Here is a 16,251-nt window from a genome sequence, read left to right on the forward strand (position 1 = left end):
AATGAATAATACAACCAGATCAAGAAAACATTTAAATCTGTACTTTCACTAGGCAGTATAAGCATGGATATTTCATCACATACAGCCATTTAGAAAGCAGACATTGAAAGCCACTTCATAATTTGCAATACAGCAGAAAGGAGTTGGTCCAAATAAAACACTTTCTTGTACCAGAAATGGTATTTATTAAAAACTGGAATTTGGATAGATCCTATTTATAGATCATGTATATTAGTTACATATTTCCTACACATACACAAGTAAAATATGATCAAATACAAATAAAATGAAATAAAACCCACCCACAGTTCTATGGAGTAAATTTACAAATGAAGTATTTCCTTTTTACAGGCACATCCTCAGATATTTGAGGATTTTGTTAAACTTAAGTCTAACTACCATTTATGGACAAGACAAGCTTTGAAGAACAATTGCCTACCAATAATCTTCAAAACATTCTGCAATTAGGTGTCAAGGCACAAATAATTCTCTTTAGGACAGGGATGCTGGAACAATTTCTATAGTAGGGGTGCTGGGAGCCATTGAACCAAACTGTAAATCTTGTATATAATGGAATCCACTTCAAGACAAGGGGTGTGGCAGCACCCCTAATTCCAGCACCTATGCTTTAGGATTTACCATGTCATGATGGTGACCTGAACTAGATTTGAATAATGAAGGAAAAAAATGATGGCCTGGTGAAGAAGCCTACGGGTACGTCTACACGATAAATCGATCCCCGATCGCTCTGCCGTCGACTCCTGTACCCCACCACGGCGAGAGGCGGAAGCGGAGTACAGCAAAATTGCAAGCTTTTTTGAGGAGTGTCTGTCTTTTTGTTCTGTGTTTGTACAGCGCCTAGCACAATGGGGACATCCTCCATGACTGGGGCTGCAAGATGCTACCATCATGCAAAGGAGAAATAATCAGAGTCAAATATTCAGTAATAATTCACACATCTGCATGTAATTAGCTTTTAGCCAGTTTGGTAAGGCCACTAAATACAGAGTGAAATTATCACTGAAATGGCTGCCAGCATTGCCCCCCGAAGGCAACTTTTATCAATGTCTTGTCCTTTATTCTCAAGAAAATATTCCTTAGCCCTCAACCCCTCTTGAAATCAATGGGAGTTCTTGCACTGACCTTACTGAGAGTTGGATCAGGTAAACTTGGCAGAGAAATTATTTTGAGCACAGAAAATAAGTTTTGGAAGAACCCAGCTTGTTTTCTTAAAAGAAAAAAACTGCCGTGCACGGGGCAGGAAATAGCACACTCATGGGTGGTTTCCTCCTCACCAGAAGTTTATACACTGCAGCTGAGACAACACAGTGCAAAGACTTAAGTTGGAGTTTCACAAAAAGGATTCCCACAGCAGTGGGGCTGGGTTTGGATCCCAGTAAGGGATGGTCTTTTGAGGTATGTACATATTGAAGTATTTGATGCCATTCCTCGTGGGGTGGAGTTATTTTTCCTAACAGGATGTATCGCCCACCTTCCATTCCAAATAGCGATCAGTCAGCTTTTCAGTAGGCAGTTTTCTATATTTTCATTTACCGTGGTTCCCCTACAGAAAACAGGCCCAAAGACATTGATGGATAGCCCCAACCCTGAAGGCCATTTCAGTATAAGCTGTTGCTGCCTCATGGAACCACGGCTGCTTGTCCATGAAGTCAAACACAGATTCAAAGACTGATCCGTTCTGGAATTTGTGCCTGACATGGTGTCCATTAAGTTATGCAAACATGCTAATTGGCAACATAAAATAAAGCAGCAATCTCTTGCCCTTCCAATAATGTTTCCTTTGGGGCTCAGCAGGGAAATGCCGCTAACATGAATGTTTTGTTAACGTTAGCGACAGTGACTGTAAACTATACTGGAAAAAAATGTAATGGATATTTCAAAAGAAGCTCAGGTTTATAATTTTTTACTCCCCAATAAGCCAGACATATTTGAGGGAATAGAAACCCTTTGCATGGCTTGTTCGGTGGCATTATGGAGTTTAGATGCAACTGTTTTACTATTTATCTCTTGCAAAGGTCTGGCGTGTGGCAGTGTTGTTAGTGATTTGTATTACAGCAGTGCCATAGGAGTACTTGTGGCACCTTAGGGTATGTCTACACTACGGGATTAATCCGAATTTATCTAATTCGAATTTAGGAAACCGATTTTATAAATTCGAATGTATTCGGCCACACTAGGCACCATTAATTCGGTGGTGTGCGTCCAAGCTACCGTAGTAGCATTGATTTCCAGAGCATTGCATTGTGGGTAGCCAATAACATTGAATTGCCAATAACATCGAATTGCGGCCACACTAACCTTAATTCGGATTAACAATACCGATTTTGACGCTACTCCTCTCGTCGAGGAGGAGTACAGAAATCGAATTAAAGGGCTCTTTAATTCGAATTAAATGGCTTCGTTGTGTGGACGGGTCAAGCGTTAATTCGAATTAAGGCAGCTAAATCCGAATTAAAGTCGTAGTGTAGACCAGGCCTTAGAGACTAACAAATTTATTTGAGCATAAGCTTTCGTGGGCTACATCCCACTTCTTCGGATGCATAGAATGGACCATATATTGAGGAGATATATATACACACACATACAGAGAGCATGAACAGGTGGGAGTTGTCTTACCAACTCTGAGAGGCCAATTAAGTAAGAGAAAAAAACCAGACTAATACGGCTGCTACTCTGAAAGCAGTGCCATAGATCCCCACCCAGAGTGGGGCACCATTGCTCTATAGACACTGTAGAAACCCCTAGATATAGACACTGCCTGTCCCGAAGAACATACAATTTAAATGCAGAGAGTGGGAGAAAGGAAGCATTTCTATTAGCTCCACTTTACAAAACAGACACCCAGTGAATGATTTGCCCACTGGGAGTCTGTGGCAGATCTGGGAATGGAACCTGGAGCTCGAGTCCCAGTCAAGGACCTCACCTAATGGGTCATCCTTCCTGCTGTATTAGTGCAGTCATGGTATACAGGACCATGCCCATGTATGTTAAAACAGAACTTGTCCCTAAGGCCAACCGACACATCTTGCACTGTTATAGCCCTCATGCAAGGGCTGATCCAAACTGGCCTGTGTGGCTTAGAGGAGATAGCAGAGAGTTTTTATGCACTGAAACAAGAACACCTAAGGCCACGCAGGTGTAGATCTAACAGGATGTACATTTCCGCACAGTGGACAGACCCCCTGGCCCCATTCCCTGTCCTCACTCACTGGGCCTCTCATCACACGGCATAGGAAAACTCATTGACATGCCAGGATATCCTCAACCCTGGCCCCATTCCAGCTACATACAAAAAGCAACTAGGGGGGAAGCTGTTCTAGACTTGATTTTAACAAATAGGGAGGAACTCGTTGAGAATTTGAAAGTAGAAGGCAGCTTGGGTGAAAGTGATCATGAAATCTTAGAGTTTGCAATTCTAAGGAAGGGTAGAAGGGAGAACAGCAAAATAGAGACAATGGATTTCAGGAAGGCGGATTTTGGTAAGCTCAGAGAGCTGATAGGTAAGGTCCCATGGGAATCAAGACTGAGGGGAAAAACAACTGAGGAGAGTTGGCAGTTTTTCAAAGGGACACTATTAAGGGCCCAAAAGCAAGCTATTCCGCTGGTTAGGAAAGATAGAAAATGTGGCAAAAGACCACCTTGGCTTAACCACGAGATCTTGCATGATCTAAAAAATAAAAAGGAGTCATATAAAAAATGGAAACTAGGACAGATTACAAAGGATGAATATAGGCAAACAACACAGGAATGCAGGGGCAAGATTAGAAAGGCAAAGGCACAAAATGAGCTCAAACTAGCTACGGGAATAAAGGGGAACAAGAAGACTTTTTATCAATACATTAGAAGCAAGAGGAAGACCAAAGACAGGGTAGGCCCACTGCTTAGTGAAGAGGGAGAAACAGTAACAGGAAACTTGGAAATGGCAGAGATGCTTAATGACTTCTCTGTTTCGGTCTTCACCGAGAAGTCTGAAGGAATGCCTAACATAGTGAATGCTAATGGGAAGGGGGTAGGTTTAGCAGATAAAATAAAAAAAGAACAAGTTAAAAATCACTTAGAAAAGTTAGATGCCTGCAAGTCACCAGGGCCTGATGAAATGCATCCTAGAATACTCAAGGAGCTAATAGAGGAGGTATCTGAGCCTCTAGCTATTATCTTTGGAAAATCATGGGAGACGGGAGAGATTCCAGAAGACTGGAAAAGGGCAAATATAGTGCCCATCTATAAAAAGGGAAATAAAAACAACCCAGGAAACTACAGACCAGTTAGTTTAACTTCTGTGCCAGGGAAGATAATGGAGCAAGTAATTAAGGAAATCATCTGCAAACACTTGGAAGGTGGTAAGGTGATAGGGAACAGCCAGCATGGATTTGTAAAGAACAAATCATGTCAAACCAATCTGATAGCTTTCTTCGATAGGATAACGAGTCTTGTGGATAAGGGAGAAGCTGTGGATGTGGTATACCTAGACTTTAGTAAGGCATTTGATACGGTCTCACATGATATTCTTATCGACAAACTAGGCAAATACAATTTAGATGGGGCTACTATAAGGTGGGTGCATAACTGGCTGGATAACCATACTCAGAGAGTTGTTATTAATGGTTCCCAATCCTGCTGGAAAGGCATAACGAGTGGGGTTCCGCAGGGGTCTGTTTTGGGACCGGCTTTGTTCAATATCTTCATTAACGACTTAGATATTGGCATAGAAAGTACGCTTATTAAGTTTGCAGATGATACCAAACTGGGAGGGATTGCAACTGCTTTGGAGGACAGGGTCATAATTCAAAATGATCTGGACAAATTGGAGAAATGGTCTGAGTTAAACAGGATGAAGTTTAACAAAGACAAATGCAAAGTGCTCCACTTAGGAAGAAAAAATCAGTTTCACACATACAGAATGGGAAGAGACTGTCTAGGAAGGAGTACGGCAGAAAGGGATCTAGGGGTTATAGTGGACCACAAGCTAAATATGAGTCAACAGTGTGATGCTGTTGCAAAAAAAGCAAACGTGATTCTGGGATGTATTAACAGGTGTGTTGTGAGCAAGACACGAGAAGTCATTCTTCCGCTCTACTCTGCTCTGGTTAGGCCTCAGCTGGAGTATTGTGTCCAGTTCTGGGCACTGCATTTCAAGAAAGATGTGGAGAAATTGGAAAGGGTCCAGAGAAGAGCAACAAGAATGATTAAAGGTCTTGAGAACATGACCTATGAAGGAAGGCTGAAAGAAATGGGTTTGTTTAGTTTGGAAAAGAGAAGACTGAGAGGGGACATGATAGCAGTTTTCAGGTATCTAAAAGGGTGTCATAAGGAGGAGGGAGAAAACTTGTTCACCTTAGCCTCTGAGGATAGAACAAGAAGCAATGGGCTTAAACTGCAGCAAGGGAGGTCTAGGTTGGACATTAGGAAAAAGTTCCTAACTGTCAGGGTGGTTAAACACTGGAATAAATTGCCTAGGGAGGTTGTGGAATCTCCATCTCTGGAGATATTTAAGAGTAGGTTAGATAAATGTCTATCAGGGATGATCTAGACAGTATTTGGTCCTGCCATGCGGGCAGGGGACTGGACTCGATGACCTCTCGAGGTCCCTTCCAGTCCTAGAATCTATGAATCTATGAATCCCTTGCAACCCACCTCAGCTAATCTCCCTGCCACAAAGAGCTTTCCTGACCTCATCCAACCTGCCCTCCCTTCCCTCAACCAGATTAACCGCTCAGCCTCTTTCTGACAACACTCAGCTGTTCCATAGTAACAGAGTGGTCAAAGCCAAAAGGTCTGTTGTGCCCTAACAATCAAACCTCCTTTCTCCCATAATCACAGCCCAACGCGCTAAAATTGCACAACAGAATGGCTGGATGAAAGGTCTTTCTTTCCTTTCCCTTTCCAGGACAGCAGAGTGTCCCCCTAGTGGTATGAGGGTGATACTGCAATGGCGCATCAGCTGTCCAGTCTGGAAAGTTCTTCATGAGTTGTGATAGGCATTCATTCACCCATCCATTCCCACCATGTTTTGTTTCATTCCTAGACCCACTGCCCTATCAGGAACGCAGATGGATGCCTACTGCAGAAAAGGATCTGGGTATTATAGTGAATCACAAACTAAATATGAATCAGTACTGTAATACCATTGCAAAAAACCCAAACCTCATTATGGGATGTATTAGCAGGAGTGTTGTAAGCAAGACACGAGAAGTAATTCTTCCACTCTACTCAGCACAGCTAAGGCCTCAGCTGGAGTACTATGTCCAGTTCTGGGCACTACAGTTTGGGAAAGATGTGGACAAATTGGAGAAAGTTCAGAGAAGATCAACAAAAATAATTAAAGGGCTAGAAAACATGACCGATGAGGAAAGATTGAAAACATTTGGTTTGTTTAGTCTGGAGAAGAGAAAACTGAGATGGGACATGATAACAGTCTTCAAGTATGCAAAAGGTTGTTATAAAAAAGAGAGTGATAAATTGTTCTCCTTATCCACTGTGAACAGGACAAGATATAATGGGCTTAAATTGCAGCAGGGAAGATTTAGGTTAAACATTAGGAAAAGCTTCCAAACTATAAGGTGGTTAAGCACTGGAACAAATTACCTGAAGAGGCTGTGGCATCTCCATCATTGGAGGTTTTTAAGAACAAAGTAGAAAAACACCTGTCAGGGATGGTCTAGATCAGGGGTCCCCAACGTGGTGCCCGCCGGCACCATGGCACCCGCCGGGGCATCCATTTGCGCCTGCCTACTGGCCGCCGGAAAAGCAGCTGCCGAAATGCCGCCGAGAAGCGGCAACGTCAAGAAGTGCTACTGCTGAAATGCCGCCGAAATTCGGCGGCAAAGCCTCTTGATGACGCTGCTTCACGGCGGCATTTCGGCGGCGACGCCTCTTGATGTTGCCGCTTCATGAATTTCGGCGGTGACGCCTCTTGACGTTGCTGCTTCACAGCGGCATTTCGGTGGTTGTTTGTCCGGCGGCCACAGTCATTGGCGGCTAGTCGTCCGGGCGCCCGCCCCACGGAAAAGGTTGGGGACCACTGGTCTAGATAATACTTAGTCCTGCTTCAGCACAGGGGACTGGACTAGACGACGTATTGAGGTCCCTTCCAGTCTTATGTTTCTATGATTCTAAGGCTATGCTGTGGTCCTGGGGCAACCAGACTGCTGTCATGGCATAGCTTGTGATCTGCATAGCTAGTTATTCAGATGGCTAGAAATCCCCACAACTGCATCTATGCCTGGATACAAATTCCACACTCCCATATACACCTCTCTTGCCAAAAATATCTGCCTTTGCTCCTCTTCCCCTTTAAAACCGGTTGGGTTTGACCAGTTAGCTTTGGTTGAACTTTAGATAATTTAGTTATTTCTCTTGCGTTTGCGTGTGTGTGTGAACACAGAAATAAAGTGATGTAAAAGACAGGAAATTCTTTTGGTTTGTGTTCTTGGTGTTCAGCTGGATGTACAAAGTGGGTGAGAAGGAACTTACTCACAGTGGTTTTGAGACTATTGGGAAAAGAGCAAACTTCTTCCTCACCCTGACAGCTGGGAGCAGAAGCCAGGACTACAGTTGGGCAAATAACAGAGGTCACTGGCCATTTTGAAAAAAGTCAAAAAAATTCATTTCAGGTTAAAAAAAAACCATTTTGCTTTGACAAAACTGAAATTTTTCATTTTCATTTTGATCATTTTAAAATGTTTTCGATTTTACTAAAGTCAAATTAAAGACAATTTTGGAATGAAACGCCATTTCAAACCAAAATACTGAAATGTTTCATTTTGAAAATTTTGAAACAAAACATTTTTTTTGTTTGATTTGGTTTAGCTTTTTTCCCAAAATGAACAATTCATGAAATTGACCCAAATTTGCGAAACATTTTGGTGTTGCCAAATCTCCATTTTCTACAGAAAAATGTTTCAGTTGAAATTTTTCCCAGGTCTCCCCAACTAACAATCCCCTGCTCTGTCTGGCTTTACTCTAGCTTACATTACACTTCTTTCCACAAAGTGGTCTGATGAGAGGAAAGCTCAAGTGGTCTCCAGTTAAGGCTCAATGAATTATGTTCATTCCCAGCACAAGTTTTTGGCTGATAAATAACAGCTTCATGCACCAGTAGCATACAGCACTTAGCCTGTTTAATCAAAGGCCACTCTCATGCATCAGTTGGCTTTGGGAAATCATGTTTATTCACTGGAGTAGTCTTGAACCATTATGCACATTTATCAGCAAACCACATTTATTTTATGTCACCACTGCAATCACCCAGGCCTTTACAGTCAAGCAAGTGGGAAAAGGAAGAGTGTGAAAAATAAGTGCCTCATCTAGAATGAATACAATGAATACAGGGATAGTCACAGTGACTTTTAAAAGGACTTGTAGGGAAGGAAATGGAGCAGCAGGAGAAACAGAATGAGCATTTTCTAGGGTTGTTGTTATTATTAATTCGTATTGTAGTAATGCCTAAATACCCTGACAAAGATCAAGGCCCCATTGTGCTCAGTGTTGTAAGAAATGGTCCCAGCGCTGATGGGCTTACAGTCTAAATATACAAGAGAAAGAAAGGAAGTATTATTACCCTCAATTTACAGGTGGGATTTCAGATAAAGAGGAATTAAGTGACGTGGCCAAGGTCACACGGGAAGTCTGTGCAAAGCCATGAACTGAACCCAGAGCTCCTGAGTTCTAGACTAAGGCCCTAAATACAAGACTATCCTTCACATTCCTGCATACTCATTCTGACTCCAGGCTTTGGGCTTGCTATACATGCACATTTTCAAAAGCATCCATACATTTTGAGGCCCAACTTGAGACATTTTAGGTTTAAAACACTCGCTGAAGTCAGAGGAAGCTGTTGGTGTCGAGCACTGCTGAAAATCGGCCCGAAGTATCAAGTTGAGGAATCAAAAATTGAGATACACTTAAATTAGAGAACACTTTGGAAAATATTGGTTGGGACTTCGATGAGCTTTAGGGCTGGTCTACACTTAAATATTAGATCTACCTAGCAATGTTGCTCAGAGTTGTGAAAAATGTTGTGCCCTGACTCCATAGTTAGGTCAACCTAGCCCCCAGTGTAGATGCAGCTAAGTCCACAAAAGAATTATCCCATCAACCTAGCTACTGCCTCTCATGTAGGTGGATTACCTACATCATGGAAAAATCCCATTTCACAGATGTAGGAAAAGTCTACATGTGCCGTTCTGTAATGGCTGTAGTGTAATCATCCCCTTAGTGTACCTGGTGTAAAACAGGCATGAAAATACTTACCTATCTCCAAGGAGTGCTGTGAGATTTACATTAATCTCATATATTAATGTACGTATTAATGTATTAACACATATATTAAAGCATGCTGGGAATCTTTCATGAAAGGGAGGTAAACGTGCATCTAAACCCAATATACTATCACAAAGATACAAAAGTTCTGAACCTGCAAATTTGTGTTTTGAAACAGCAAACTCTGGTGACCACACACCAAAACTAAGTCATGCATGTCAGAAATGAGACATTTGGGATCAAATTGCACTATTCGTTTACGTTGAAAGGAGGAAAATTCTTGGTTACCAAATGTGTTTCCACCAGGTGTTTTGATAGATCTGTTTCACTGAGCAAAACCTGCCTGGAACATACTTGTCGGTGGAAGTCTGAATATTAAACGCACCTTCCGCAGAAGGATGAATCAAGGCTAGAGGGGGTCTAAAATTAAATAAAAACCTAAATTTAAGCACAGACTCATAAGACTCTGGAGTATTTTATATTTTGGATATGTATGAAGTCTCATGTTTCCAGTATATTGTGTGTTTTTGTTTGCCAAACTGAAACCTTTGGTTGAACAGCCTGCAAAAATATGCTTATTTTATGCGCTTTATGTGCTGATTGTTAAAAATAGAGGCCCAATATCCATGTGAATTTTTGTACACACACTTGTGCACTAACATTGACGCATTTATTTGCCTACAATGTGTGTGCAAATTGGATACTCATGCATGCGAATAGCTAGCTAGGCATTTGACTAGCCATTTTCATTCACCATTATAGCAATCACGCACACAAAACTAAATGACCATGAATGTGCATTGAAATGTGTGTGCAAGTATAGCTCTGCTTTCTAAAACTCAGGTCCATTGTGTCCGAGTTTTAAGAAGGGTACCAGGGTGATAGGCTCTGTGAAAAAGTTCCTCCTCTATCTTGGTGGGTCCTGCGCTTATTGGCGGATTTTCTTGCCTCAGAGATTCACCATGTGGGTTGGGGAACAGCCCAGAGACCTTCCCCTCTGGGAGAACCCAGAGTCCAGGTCAATTGGGAGGTTTGGGGGGAACCCGGGCCCGCCCTCTACTCCGGGTTCCAGCCCAGGGCCCTGTGGACTGCAGCTGTCTATAGTGCCTCCCGTAACAGGTGCATGACAGCTACAACTCCCTGGGCTACTTCCCCATGGCCTCCTCCAAACACCTTCCTTATTCTCACCACAGGACCTTCCTCCTGGTGTCTGATAACGCTTGTGCTCCTCAGTCCTCCAGCAGCACACCCTCTCACTCTCAGCTCCTTGCACCTCTTGCTCCCAGCTCCTCACACTCACACCACAAACTGAAGTGAGCTCCTTTTTAAAGCCCAGGTGCCCTGATTAGCCTGCCTTAATTGATTCTAGCAGCTTCTTCTTAATTGGCTCCAGGTGTCCTAATTAGCCTGCCTGCCTTAACTGGTTCTAGCAGGTTCCTGATTACTCTAGTGCAGCCCCTGCTCTGGTCAGGGAACAGAAAACTACTCATCCAGTGACCAGTATATTTGCCCTCTACCAGACTCCTGTACCCCACTGGTCTGGGTCTGTCACAGCTCATAAGACATATCTAGACAGATCAATACGAGTTTAAAATTAGAAGTAGGGCTGGGCAGGAAACAGTTTTCCCATTCCATGGGAATGTTCAGGATATTTTCCTGTCCTGAATCAGGCCAAAGATTCGAAACCTTGAAAATTTTCGCAAACTGAAAATGCAAATAAATAAATAAATAAAATCAGATTGGGTCGATCAAAGCATATTGTTTCCAATAATTTTGAAATGTTTCATTTGAAGCTCAACCTTTTGTATTTTTTTACAGGTTTTTTTTAATCTTACATTAACTAAGTTTTAATCAAAAGTTTGTTTTGAACCAAAAAGCTGAACTCTTTTGTTTTGAAATTTTCAAAACAGCGCATTTTGACAATTTCAAAACTTTTTTTATTTCTTTTTCAAAAATCTTTTGAAACTGGAAATTCATTGAAACCGATCCTTTCCAGCAAACAGTTTTGATGTCAGCAAATTGACATTTTCTGATGAAAAAGCATTTCATCAAACAATTCCTGACTGGCTCTAATTATAAGCAGAGGTAGCCATGAACCAAAAGTGTATGTGCAACCAAAACTACAGTTTCCCATGTGGGGCTCATGTTTCTACTTGACAGCCTAGTTTCCCAGACATGTGTACCCCCCCTCAATTTTTCATTCAATTACTGGAAGTAGGAAGAGCCAATACACCCTGACCTTTGAGGCAGTGGAACCAACTGGAGGGGGCTTGAGGGTGGGGGTCCAAAGTTTGTGCACTTACAAAAATTCCATAGGCTGCGGAGCCGAGGGGCCCATGGCCAGACATTTTTTAAGCAGTGGTCCCATACCAAACCAGTATGGCTGCTGCCAGAACAGTGCGGCACATCGCTCCAGCTAGTCACAACCCCACTGACATTTGACCCAGTTGCTTCTCTATACAGACAGGTGGGTGGCCAGGCCAAATTTCAGTCAGAGCTTTTGTCACGGGGCTGCAATGTCACTCAAATTTGGCCCAACCACTCTTCTGTTTAGATGGAGGAGCAACTGGGCCAAATAGTGTTACCAGCTGAAACGGAGGGAGTCTATTCCTGTACGCCAGTGTGCAGGAGACTCCGTTGAGAACTGCACTCCTGGGGGCACCAGATCATGCACCGTGTGGGTATGAGAGAAGGGAGACTTGGAGTCCCTGCAGGAGGAGGGGGGAGCAGGGACCGGAATGTGGTCCCTGCCAGTGGGGGAGGGGACAAGGAGCAGAATTTGCCTCCCTCCTCTCTCCCCCTTGCCCAAGAAATATCTCCATTGGCGCCACTGCTTTGTGGTGGTAGTGGGGTTCTAGACCTGCATCCAGATTTTACTGCTCAAGTCCAGCTCTGTTTATAAATATTTCTGGTGGAGGCACAGAACTTGCCACAGAACTTCATCTCCTCCTCCAACAGCGAAGCTCCAGGACAATAAAACATATTTCTACCCATCAGTACTTGCATGTAGCATTTTGCAAAGCTATCGCAGGGGCAACCATTTACGAAAATCCGGGTATGGTGAACCAGGAGAGAGAACACTTCCATTCCGCAACTGCATAGAGGAGGGACAGCAACAGGATAGTAAAATATTGAGAGAGAGATGTCCCTCCCATGCTTCCCCAAATCATTTGCACCTATGTTATTACAATTCATTCAGTATTTTGACTGATAGCGTCTCACAAAACATGTAGCACTAGGAACCCAGACGGGAAAGCAAAAATATAAATCACTGCATTTTTCCAGGATGGAAATTCTTCATTCAGCTGAAACCATTCTCTGGAAAGCTGTCAGTTTCCTAACATAATAGTTCTTGTTAGCCTAGAATATGCTTCTCCCCCCACACTTCCCACCCCACCCCCACCCACTGGCATAATGGACAGCACTGTCTTGTTGGAAGCTTCCACAATTTCTAGTTAACAGGCAAGTCTAGATTCTTCCTAAGCTGACAAGTTTCAAGGAGTCTTACCGCAGCCTTGGCAATGGCTGGATCTATTTTCACTGGATAATTTTTCTAACCACCAGACATCTTCTCTCAATGTTGTAGCTGAAGCTTTTTTGGCTGAGTGTGGACCAGGAGGGCTTTACAAGAAATTGAAACAGAGCAAACCTTGCAACCGTCTGACACAGGGTGGGCTCTGGTTTCTACTCTGATCCCAAACATTGGTTCAGATCTACAATGTTCAGCATAGCTGGGCAGTTTCTAGTCATACAGCCCATCCTCCCTTCCACCCCCTTTATCTCACTCAGCTATCTCCTCTCACCCTGCCACTTAGCTCTGGCTACTGGAGATACAGGCCTTCCTCCTCGGTCCAGATGGCTCTTTCCCCTTTACCCCATGGGACACCTTGCGCTGTACATTTTTGGGTCCTATGGCCTATCATTACCAGCACCCTCAATCCATTTAAGGCCTTCATGGGGGCAGAATGCATGTTGGGCAGCAAGCCAGGGAAACACACTCCCTAAACCCTAGATCTACTGGGTATTTTTCTCATAATCTCTAGTGAAGCTCCTCATGAACCATTGGAAATTCCCTAAACACGTGCTAGGGTATTATAGTTACATTGGCCATGGATAAGTAAGTATCTACCTAGACAGTCAGTATGGCACGCTAGGGATTATGGGATGCTATATGATGTTGGCACAGTACAGCCAAAGACTGAGCTGATGAGTGTAGAAAGGAAGGGAGTGTATCACTCCTTTCTGCTCCCATGGGCTGGTGGCTCACCCACCCCAAAGCCACAAGACAAGATTTGTCACACACACCAAGGTGTAAGCAGTGCAACCTAGGGATCGGAGAAGGAGTCTGACCTAGTGGTCAAAGCAAAAATTGAAGGGTGAAGCCAGAGGTGTGATCAGGAGACAAGCCAGTGGTTGGAGCTCGGAGTTTGGGATCAGGAGTTCAGAGGCAGGCAGGGATTAGGCCTGGATACTGCCTGGCTGTAATGATTCCTCAGTTAGTGAGCTCTTCTGTCTGAGGTTCCACTAACGTGGTCCCTGCTTTCCGTGATAGCTGTCATGCCTCTTGTACCTCTGTTTTCACCGGCTGGATGTGATTGCGAGCGGTCACTGAAGCTTGATGTGCACCTGATTGATATGCAGCTTCCACTGCCATCTCTGAAAGACATAAAGAAGTCATCCAACTGGATTCTAATTTCAGGAATTCTTGCTGCTTTGGAGTCAGCACAACTCTTGCTCCTATGATCACCTGCCATACTGCATCCACCTCTTTGGAATTCATTTTCCCAAGAAGATCTGTATATTGCTGGTAGAAACACACCAGCGTGTGACCCGCCTTTGTATACTCTGTTAGTGCTTCAATTAATACATATGTTTTTTGAGAGAGAAGAGTACAAGTACCGTCTGTTACCAGCAAAACTGCCTTTCTAATCAAGGCTTCATGACTGAGAGAAGTGGGCTCATGTTTTCCAATCGTTCCATTCTCTTCTACTCAGATCCTCTAATGGCTTCTCTGAAGGACTCACATTTCAGGAAGTAGTTCACCGAAACAGCTTTTCCTGTACAATAGGGACTGCACACAAGGCTACTCCAAAACCCACTTTATTCCATGGGCCACTCAGTCCTGAGAAATAGCATCTCCTAGCATTAGCTAGAACAGGAATATCTTGTCTGAGGAGGGCGCAGCAGCCCCGGAGCCACCAGCCACACATGCACAGCAGACACCATCTCCTTGGGACCAGAGCTGGAGTAAAGCAGGCCAGGAGGTGGAGCAAGGCCTGGACAAGATGCAGGTCTGGGGCAGCTGCACGCGTGGAATGCATTGTGCAGCCACTGTGCTGCTGTGGCTCCAGGGCTTAAATGGTGATCTGTTGGCTCTTCGGACCAATCAGGGAGGACAGTCACTAAGTGCGGGTCTATTGGGCCCAGCCCAGGACATTGGGTTGCTAGGCAACCATGCCCAGAGGCAGCTGAGTTGCTGAGGAGATTAGCCAATAGCACATTCTGATAACCTTGGGGCAGGAACCTCCAGACACCAAATGGGGATGAGAATAGAAACCAAGCAATCACCCCCAAGCCCTTGGAAACAATAAAGGTTGCCTGGACTCTGTGCGAGCAGATTGGTTGGTTGGTTGGGAGTGGTGAGGGAAGGGTATGTGAGTGCCCTAGGATGGGAAGTGGATACAAGGTTCCTCCTTGAAGATTAAAATTTACAAGATACAGCCCTGCCAGCAGCCTTAGAACAGTCAGTCCAGCACCTGCCCTGCAAACATATCTTGTAGGTTCTTGATCGCGCATCTGTATTGCAAAAACAATTTGGCACAATGCTTAGCCCTTTGCTCCAGCACTACAGCTGGAAAGAAAGTGGTTTTCCCATCCTTCAAGTGTTTGAGATTTTTAGTTTTTTCCTGTCCCAAACTGGAACAAACATTTGAAATCTCCCAAATTGTCATGAACCAATAATTTAAAAATAAAAATAAAAAAAAATCAGACCTGGTTAATCAGAATGTTGTGTTTTGATCATTTTGAAAATATTTCATTTTGATTTTGACTTTTTTTTCTAACCTTTGTTGTTGCTGTTAGTAGAAATAAACTAAAATTTCAAACTGAAAAGGGTGTTTTGAACCAGAAAACAAACCTTTTCATTTTGAAAATGTCAAAATGGAACATTTTGACAATTTGTAACCATTGTTGTCCATTTTTTTTTCAAACCAGGCGATGCAGCCAAGCAGATCCTTTCCCACAAACAGTTTGTGTTTCAGTTGATCAGTATTTTCTCAAGTAAAAAATGTTTAGTTGGAAAAGTCCAGACCAGCTCTGTCCAGCACAATAAGAAATCAGAGTTCTTGAGGCAATAATAAGAATATGTATGTTGCACTTTTCATCCACAAAATATTATAGTGCTCCTGTGAGATAGGCAGGTTTTTTATTCATTTTACAGATGGGTTAGTGGAGACTCACCTAGATTGATCTGAGACCTATTCAGTAGCAGAGCCAAGACTAAAAAGCAAGTGTTGCCTGCTCTAACTGCTTAGATGCACTCCTTCCCAAGACACTATTAAGCTGCAGTTTAAGACCACAGAATTAGGATTGCTCTAATGCATTTCAAACATTGAATAACAAATATTGTCATTAATGACACCTGCTATCCCATAGCAAGGCATGTAAGCCAAAACTAAAATGCAGAATGAAGAGGACAATCTACTTGCCACTCACAGGGAACTGCAGCTGGATTTCCTATGTGACAGTACTATATACTTTACTGTGGAGTGAATGCTCTCTAGTGGTTAGAGCAGGGGATTGGGAAATTGGGATTCCTGGGTTTTGCAACCTGACTCTCACACTGACAGTGGACAAGTCACTTGTTCCCTCAGTGCCTCAGTTTCCCTATAGATGAATGGGTACAATAATACCTATTTTACATGGAGGCAGGATTAGTTAATGCTTTTTTTTTTTTTTGCTTCAGCAGTT

At 43.2% G+C, this 16,251-nt stretch overlaps 1 protein-coding gene and 1 pseudogene across 1 annotated transcript in view; both read right to left on the minus strand.

Moving 5' to 3' along the window:
• Positions 1 to 16,251, minus strand: part of TRABD2B (TraB domain containing 2B) — a 409,784-nt gene that overhangs the window by 291,168 nt on the left and 102,365 nt on the right. The window lies entirely within an intron of this gene.
• On the minus strand, positions 13,775 to 14,492 carry LOC135883151 (diablo IAP-binding mitochondrial protein-like; annotated as a pseudogene).

The sequence above is a fragment of the Emys orbicularis genome, chromosome 8 (genome assembly GCF_028017835.1).
Source record: "Emys orbicularis isolate rEmyOrb1 chromosome 8, rEmyOrb1.hap1, whole genome shotgun sequence".
In the NCBI taxonomy this organism is placed as follows: Eukaryota; Metazoa; Chordata; order Testudines; family Emydidae; genus Emys; species Emys orbicularis.